We start from the raw sequence: 9,547 nt of genomic DNA on the forward strand, positions 1-9,547 counted from the left end.
TTCTAAATGAAGTATCTCAGGAATGGAAAAACAAACACCACATGCACTCTCTAGTAATTGGGAGCTAAATAATGGTAACAAATGAGCTCAAAGAGATGTAAAAGACATTGGAAAACAAGAAGTGGGAGGGTGGGATAGAATGAGGTGTAAAAACTTAACTTTTGGGTACAACGAACATTAGTCTGGTGATGGGCACACTAAAAGTCCCAACTTAAGCATTATGCAAGGTATCCAAGTAACAAAAACATTTGTACCACCTTACTTTTTTTTTATTTCAAAATATTAGGAGGGTACAAATATTTTTGGTTACATGTATCAATTTTGTTATGCTTAAGTCAGAATTGTAAGTGTGCCCATCACCCAGATAGTGTTCATTGTACCAGTTGAGTAGGTTTTTGCCCATCCCCTCCTCCCCTCTGCTTGATTTTTCACTGAGTTTTACTTCCATTTGTGCACATGTGTGCTCATTGGTTAGTTCCAGTTTAATAGCGAGTATCTGTGGTTTTTGTTTTTCCATTCTTTAGATACTCACTTAGGATAATGGTTTCCAGTTCTATCCAAATTGTTGCAAAAGGGCTTAATTTATTCATCTGAGTATGGCTGAGTAGTATTCCATAGTGTGTGTATGTGCATGTGTGTGTGTATATGTGTACACTACATTTTGATAATCCATTCACGAACTGAGGTGCATTTGGGTTGATTCCACATGTTTGTAATTGTGAACTGTGTTGCAATAAACATTTGAGTGTACGTATCTTTTTGACAAAATGACTTCTTTTGCTTTGGGTAAATACTCAGTAATGGGACTGCTGGATCAAATGGGAAGTCAACTTTTAGTTCTTTGAGGAATCTCCATACTGTTTTCCATAGAGGTTGTACTAATTTGGAGTCCCACCAACAGACAGTGTGTAAGCATTCCTTTCTTTCTACATCCATGCCAGCATCTACTGTTTTTGGACTTTTAATAAAAGTCATTCCAATTAAGGTAAGGTAGTATGTCATTGTGGTTTTAATTTTCATTTCCCTAATATTAGTGACTTTGAGCATATTTTCATATGTTTGGTGGCCATTTGTCTATTGTCTTTTGAAAAGCTTCTGTTCATGTCTTTTGTCCATATTATAATGGGATTGTTTGTTTTTTCCTTGCTGATTTGCTTGAGTTCTTTGTAGATTCTTCTAGATTAGCCCTTTATTGGCCGTGTAGCTTGCAAATATTTTCTCCCATTCTGTAGGTTGTCTATTGGCTCTGTTGATTATTTCCTTAGCTGTGCAGAAGCTTTTTAATTTAATCAAATACCATTTATTTATTTTTGTTGTTGCTCTGATTTCTTGGGGTCTTCCTCTAAATTCTTTGCCTAGGCCAATATCTAAAAGAGTTTTTCCAACATTTTCTGATAGTTTTCTTGTAGAATTCTTATGGTTTCATGCCTTACATATAAGTTTTTTATCCATCTTGAATTGATTTTTATGAATGGTAAGAATATGGATCCTGTTTCAGTCTTCTACATGTGGCTATCCAATTTTCCCAGCACCAGTTACTGAATAGGGCTCCTTTTCCCAGTGTATATTGTTGTCTGCTTTGTCAAAGATCAGTTGGCTGTATGTGGATGGTTTTATGTCTGGCTTTTCTGCTCTGTTCCATTTGTCTATGTCTCTATTTTTGTGCCAATACCATGCTGTTTTGGTTACTATAGCCTCATAGTATAGTTTGAAGTATTGTAATGTGATGCCTCCAGATTTGTTCTTTTTGCTTCAGACTGCCTTGTTTATCTTTTCATAGAACGAACTTTTTGCTTCATTGACACTTTGTGTTTTTTGTTTGTTTGTTTATTCTCTATTTAATTTAGTTCTGCTTTGATCATAATTATTTTTTTCTTCTGCTGGTTTTGGGTATAGTTTGTTCTTCCTTTTCTAGTTTCTTGAGACATGTCATTAGATTGTTAATTTGTGATCTGTGTCTCTTTTTGGGCATTTAAGGCTATGAATTTTCTCCTTAGGACTTCTTTTGTTGAATCCCACAGATTTTGGGTAGTTTGTATCCCCTTTGTTGTTCAGTTTGAGAAATGTTTTGATTTCCATATTAATTTCATTATTGAACCAATAATCATTCAGCAGTAGATTATTTAATTTCCATGACTTTGTGTAAAATTGGATGTTTCCCTTGGAGTTGATTCCTAGTTTTATTCTACTGTGGTCTGAGAAGATACATGGTATGATTTCTATTTTTTTGAATTTGTTGAGACACGTTCTGTGGCCTAATATATGATCAACTTTTGGAGAATATTCCATGTGCTGATGAGAAGAATGTATATTCAGTAGTTTGTAGGCAAAATGTTATGTATGTTTGTAGGTTAAATGTATCTGTTAGACCCATTTGTTCTCCCCAAAAGCAATCACAGTAACAACAAAAATAAATAAATTGGACCTGGTCAAATTAAAAAGCTTCTGCATAGCCAAGGAAACAATCATTAGAGCAAATACACAACCTACAGAATAGGAGAAAATATTTGCATGCTATACATCTGATAAAGGGCTGATAACTAGAATCTATAAAGAACTAAGGAAAATCAGCAAGAAAAAAAATCAAACAGTCCAATTAAAAAGTGAGAAAAAGACAGGAACAGAAACTTTTCAAAGGAAGATAGACCAATGGCCAGGAAATATATGCGAAAAATGCTCAACATTTTTAATCATAAGGAAAATGCAAATAAAAACCACAATGAGATATCACTCAACTCCAGTGAAAATGGCTTTTATCAAAAAAGTCCCAAAATAACAAATGTTCACGTGGATGTGGAGAGATAGGAACACTCATACACTGCTGGTGGGACTGCAAATTAGTACAACCAATTAGTATGGATATACTTCAAATAACTAAAAGTAGAACTACCATTTGATTCATCAATCTCATTACTGAGTGTCTACCCAAAGGAAAAAAAGACATTCTATAAGAAAGACATTTGCACGAGAATGTTTATAGCAGCACAATTCACAATTGCAAAGATGTAGAAACAACCCAAGTGTCCAATAATACTTGAGTGGATTAATAAAATGTGGTATACTATTCAGCCATAAAAAACAATGGTGAACTAATACCTCTTGTATTATCCTGGATGAAGCTGGAGCCCATTCTTCTAAGTGAAGTATCACAAGAATGGAAAAACTAACACCACATGTAGTCACCATTAAATTGGTACTAATCAATCAACACTTACTTATGTGCACATATGGAAGTAACATTCATTGTGTATCTGGCAGGTGGGAATGGGGAGGAGCAGATGGGTAAATTCATAACTAATGGGTGTAGTGTGCACTGTCTGGGGAATGGGCACACTTATAGCTTTGATGTGGGCAGTCCAAAAGCAATTTATGTGATCAAAGAGTTTGTACCCCTATAATATTCTGAAATTAAACACTAAATAAAGACATCCCAGGAGAAGCAGGAAAAATAAAGAAGGTGGTTAGAAATGAAGAGACAGGCAAAGTAGTCAAGTAACTGACTTTTATTATAAAGCTAGTGTTTACTAGCTTTATAATAAGCAGAGTTTACTTGTATGTATGTATGCATGCAAAGAAACCTTCATCCATATTTCCCAGGTCCCATGACTGTGTTTCACAGTAGATAATGGTTTTAAAAAAGATTTTATTAGACTTTATTTTTTAAAACAATTTTAGGTTCACAGCAAAATTGAGCTGCAGGTACAGGGATTTTCCCATATACTCCCTGTACCCACACATGCATAGCCATTATCAAAATCCCATCCTGGAGTGGTACATTTGTTAAAATTGATTAACTTACATTGATGTATCTTTATCACCCAAAGCCCCTACTTTATATTAGGATTCACTCTTTTGTTTTTAATATGGAATGCTTCATTAATTTGCATGTTATCCTTGTGCAGGGACCATGTTAGTTTTCTCTGTGTCATTCTAATTTTAGTATATATGCTGCTGAAGTGAGCACACTATTGATCTGTTTATTGTCTCCATAGTTTTGCCTTTTTCAGAATGTCATAGTATTGTAATCATACAGTATGTCACCTTTTCAGATTGGCTTTTTTTACTTAGTAATATGTATTTATGTTTATTTAGTATCTTTTTATGGCTTGATAGCTCATTTCAACAGTGAATATTGTTGCATTGTATGGATATACCACAGTTTGTCCATTCACCTACTGCAAGGCATCTCGATTGCTTGCGAGTTTTGGCAATTATGAACTAACCTGCTATAATCATCATGTGCAGGCCTTTAAGTGGGCATATGTTGTCAACTCTGTATTAATCAGAGTTCTCTAAAGAGACAGAACCAATAGGAGATAGGCAGGTAGGTAGGTAGATAGGTAGGTAGATAGATGAGAGGAGATTTATGAGGGAAATTAGATCATGTGATTATAGAGCATGAGAAGTCCTACTATAAGCCATCTGTGAGCTGGAGAAACAGGAGGCCAGTAGTGTAGCTCAGTTCAAGTCTAAAAGCCTCAGAATCAGGGAAGACAATGGTGTCACTCACAGTCCAACTCCAAAGGCCTGAGAACAAGGGGAACTGCCAGTGTAACTCTCAGTCTGAGACCAAAGATCTGAGAAACTGGGGGTCTGGTTCATGTAAGTAAGGACAGGAGAAGAAGTGTGTTCCTGCTCCAGAAGAGAGACAGAGAGAGAATTGACCTGTCTCTGCCTTTTTGTTCTACCTGAACCCTGAGCCAATTGGATTACGCTTGGCCACATTGGTGAAGGTGGATCTTCTTTGTTCAGTCCAGTGATTTACATAAACTACAAATCAATAACAGAAAGATAGCTGGAAAATTCCAAAATACGTAGAAGTTAAACAACACACTCCTAAATAACACATGGCCCAAAAAAGAGGTCTCTAGAAAAACTTAAAAATATTTTGAACTAAACAAAAATGAAAATACAACTTGAAATTTGTGTGATGTAGCAAAAGCAGTGCTTAGAGGTAAACTTATAGGATTGAATGGGTATATTAGCAGAGAAGCAATATTTAAAATCAGTTATATAAGGAAACTAGGAAAAAAAGAGCAAATTAATTTCAAAGTAAGTAGAGGAAAAGAAATAATAAAAATTAAAACAGAAATCAATGGAACTGAAAATAGGAAAACAATAGAGAAAATCAACAAAATCAAAAGTTGATCCTTTGAAAAGATCAATAAAATCGATAAGCCTCTATACCCAGTTGATTGATGGTATTGTCGAGTTTATCTATGTTTTTAATGATTTTCTCCCTGCCGGATCTGTCCATTTCTGATCATGAGGTATTGAAGTCTCCAACTATAATAGCAAATTCGTCTATTTATCCTTGCAGTTCTATCAGTTTTTGCCTCATATATTTTGACACTGTCTTGTTAGGCACACACATATTTATGATTGTTATATCTTTCCAGAGAAATGAAACCTTTATCATTGTGTAATGCCCCTCTTTATCTCTAACTTTCCTTGCTCTGAAGTCTGTTTTGTCTGAAATTAACACAGTAACTCAGCTTTCTTATAGTTTGTGCTAGCATGGTTTATTTTTCTCCATCTATTTACTTGTAATTTATATGTGTCTTTCCATAAAAAGTATTTTTCTTATAGACAACATATGGTTGGGTGTTGCTTTTTGATTCACTCTAACAACATTTGTCTTTTAATTGGTGCATTTAGACTACTGATAATTAAAGGGGTTATTAATATAGTTGGGTTAATATCTACCATATTTGTTATTGTTTTTTATTTATTACTCTTGTTCTTTGTTCCTATTTTTGCCTTCCACCCTGTATTAGTCCATTTGTGCTTCTATAACAGAATACCAGAGACTGTGTAATTTATAATGAACAAAAATTTATTGGCCCACAGTTGTAGAGACTGGCATTATAGAAGTCCAATAGCAAGGTGCCAGCAGGTGTGGTGTCTGGTAAGGGCCTGGTCTCTGCTCCCAAAATGACACTGTGAATGCTGTGTTCTCTGGAGGGGAATGACACTGTTCCTCACATGGCAGAAGAGTGAAATGGCCAGGATAGAGAGCATACTCCTGGAAGCCCTCTTATTAAGGCATTAAACCCACCCATGAGGGTGGAGTCCTTAAGGCCTAATTCACCTCTAAAAATCCCCAACTTCCAATACTATTACATTGGCAATTAAATGTCTACATAAATATTGGAGGGGGTCAAACATTCAATCCATAGCATGCTATTTTTCTGTCTTTTGACAGAAATGTTTAATTGAGCATTTTGTATGATTTTATTTTCTCTCCTTTCCTAGATAATCAGTTATACCTTTTTCTTTTTTACTTTTTTTAGTGGTTGCCCTAGAGTTTGCAATATACATTTACAACTAATCTGAGTCTACTTTTAAATAACACTATACCACTTTATGAATACTATGAGTACCTTATAATAACAAAATAATTGTAATTCCTCCCTCCCATCCCTTATATGATTGCTGTCTTTAATTTAATTTATACATGAGCATAAATAAGCACATATACATACACTTACATAATCAGATACACTGTTGCTATTATGTTAGAAAATATCATTTAGTTTAATGAAGAATAAAAAATTAAAATTTTTAATTTTACCTTCATTTATTCCTACTCCAATACTCTTATTTTCTTTATGTACATCTGAGTTTCTGACCTGTATAATTTTCATTTTCTCTAAAAAACTTCTTTTAACATTTCTTCCATAGCAGGTCTACTGGCAGCAAATTTCCTCAGTTTTTGTTTGTCTGAGAAAGTTTTTATTTCTCCTTCTCTTTTGAAGAATAATTTCACAGAGTACAGAAGTCTAGTTTCGTGTGCTTTTTTTTCTCTGAACACTTTAAATATTTCACTACACTCTTTTACTTCTTGCATGGTTTCTAAGGAGAAGCTGGATGTAATTATTATCTTGGCTTCTTTGTGGGTAAGGTTTTTTTTCTTTTCCTCTGGCTTCTTCCAGGATTTTTTCTTTATCTTTGATTTTCTGTAGTTTTAAAATAATATGCCTAAATGTAGTTTTTTGGTATTTATCCTGCTCAGTGTTCTATGAGCTTCCTGAATCTGTGGTTTGGTATATGATATTAATTTGGGGAAATTCTCAGTCATTATTGTTTCAAATATTTCTTTTGTTCCTTTCTTTCTTCTATGTTTAGTATTTGCATTATACATATGTTACCCCTTTTATAGTTGTTCTATAGTCCTTGGATAGTCTGTTCTGTCCTTGTCAGTCTTTTTTCTCTTTGCTTTTCAATTTTGGAGATTTCTATTGACGTATCCTCAAGCTTAGGGATTCTTTCCTCAGCTGTGTCCAGTCTACTAATAAGCCCATCAAATGCATTCTTCAATTCTGTTATAGCATATTTGATTGCAAGCATTTCTTTTTGGTTCTTTCTTAGAATTTCCATCTCTCTGCTTACATAATCCATCCGTTCTTGTATGTTGTCTACTTTATCCCCTATAGCCTTTAGCATATGAATTACTATTGTTTTAAATTCCTGGTCTTTCTAATAGCTCTGCTATATCTGAATCTGGTTTTAATGCTTCCTCTGTCTCTTCAAACTGTGTTTTTTGCCTTTTAGAATGCCTTGTAATTTTTCCTTGACAGCTGCATATGATATACAGGTTAAAAAGCACTGCTATATATAGGACTTCAGTCATATAGTAGAAAGGTGTGAAGAAAAGGGAAGTATTCTATAATCTTATGATTAGATCTCAGGCTTTATTGAGTCTTTGCTCCTGGATTGTGAACTTCACAAGTGCTTCTGAGTCCTCTTCCCCTTCCCTCAGGGGGGACAGGATGGCTAGAGTGGGCTGGAGTTGGGTATTTCTCTTTTCCCATGTGGAAGATAGAGGGGGCTAGAGTTGGATATGTCCCTTCCACCATCAGGTCAGTTAGGTTCCAATAAAACCACAGCAAGATAGGCTCTGGTTAGTTTCTCCTGAGAGCAGAGCTTGTTAAGTAGAACAGAATGCTCTGGTGTATTTCAAGATGGTTTCTTTTCCCCCTCTCCCTGCTGGAAAAATAGGGAGATTTTTCTCTGCTATTCACTGAGATGACCTACTAGAGCTCCAGGAGGCAAAACTCACAAAATTGTGGGGACACCACAATGACTGGGTTCCCCTGGAGTTTTTGTCTATCAGACTTGCCCACACTGAGCCTTCTGCTATTTGTCAATTATACGTCAGGTTTTCCTACTGGTTCCCAGGGTGGTTTTTGCTCTGGTAGAGTCTGTATATTTACCTGTCTTTCTCTCCAGTGCTAGCCGCCACCATTTGCTCAGTGACCTCGTTTTTCTTATGGGTGTGAGAAGAGTTGTTGATTTTTCAGTTTATTTAGCTTTTCACTTGTTAGGATGGAGTGTCAACTTCTAAGGTCCTTAACGTGCTGTTGCCAGACAGGGAACCTGCAGCCCCAGGGCCGCATGTGGCCCTTGCAGATCCCCAGGTGTGGCCCCTGGACCAAATCCAGACTTCACAGAATAAATCCCTTTATTAAAAGCATTTGTTCTGTAAAATTTGGATTCAGTCAAAAGGCTGCACTCAAGGATCCAGAAGTCCACATATGACCCCAAGGCCTCAGGTTCCCCACCCCTCACACTACTCCCTGGTGACCCCATCCCATGGCAATTAGGGACAAAGGAAATATAGTATAAGTTTCTCCTCTCATTGCTATTTCCATCAAAGAATAGCACCAAAACTTTGGGAGAATTCTGTTTTCTCTACCTTGTCACTTACCTGGCATTTTATAATTTCAGATCAAGCCTTTATTGCACTGTGAACTTGAAAGAAGAAATTTAGAGGTGATATTGTATTATAGGATTCCAGAAGCTTTTTGTAAAGTTGTGATTTAAGAAAGGAGTTCCTAACTCCATTAGAGGCATGTAGGGTTTGAGAAATAGTTTGAAGAAGTCCTTTCCTTTTAATACCCATATGCCCATAATATGTTTAGCATGGTGCATGACACTTAGGAATGCTTAGATGTTAATGTATATCAAACAACATGTTGGGTGCTGTGGAATGCATGTGAACCAATCCAAGAGGACTTCATTGCTCATTTTTTTAAACTCATAAAACCAACCCAGAAGGGGAATAAAGAGAATAACCTGGAGTTCATACCAGAAAAGCCTGTAGCAACAGCTTATTAAAAAGATGATTTCTTTTTTTTATTTCTGTAACCCTACAGTTATGTCTAAGCTATAAGCGTAGGCAGTCACATAAAATCATCCATTTTATAAGGATATTAAGTTCCAGATGGAGGTATGCTCCAAAAACAGATGCAGCTCCTCTCAGCGTTGGGCAAAAAGAATGATGCTCCATGTCAAACTCTTAGACATTTTTCCTTGGACATAGGAATTTAGGGATTTTTTTCTTAACCTGGGGGTCAGTGCACGGTTATACATATTTAAGGATGGCAACCTAGGGATCACATGCAATGGGCTCAGGTTTGGGGGCTAAGTCTTTACTCAAAATTGGGTTTGAACAAATATTTCTGGTAATAGTGGAGTAAGTTTACAGGCAAGTATCTTACCCTACGGTTATGGAGGCAGACAAATTTACCTAGCAGTAGTATGA

The 9,547-nt window shown here is 35.8% G+C and overlaps 1 non-coding gene across 1 annotated transcript; it reads right to left on the minus strand.

Annotated features, from left to right (window-relative positions):
• Window positions 1-3,857: 3,857 nt before the first annotated feature.
• Window positions 3,858-3,964, minus strand: LOC138388850 (U6 spliceosomal RNA). Its single transcript, XR_011234328.1, has one exon. It is a non-coding gene; the product is annotated as a U6 spliceosomal RNA (small nuclear RNA).
• Between the last annotated feature and the right edge of the window lie 5,583 nt (window positions 3,965-9,547).

This window comes from Eulemur rufifrons, chromosome 7 (genome assembly GCF_041146395.1).
Source record: "Eulemur rufifrons isolate Redbay chromosome 7, OSU_ERuf_1, whole genome shotgun sequence".
NCBI classification, from domain to species: domain Eukaryota; kingdom Metazoa; phylum Chordata; class Mammalia; order Primates; family Lemuridae; genus Eulemur; species Eulemur rufifrons.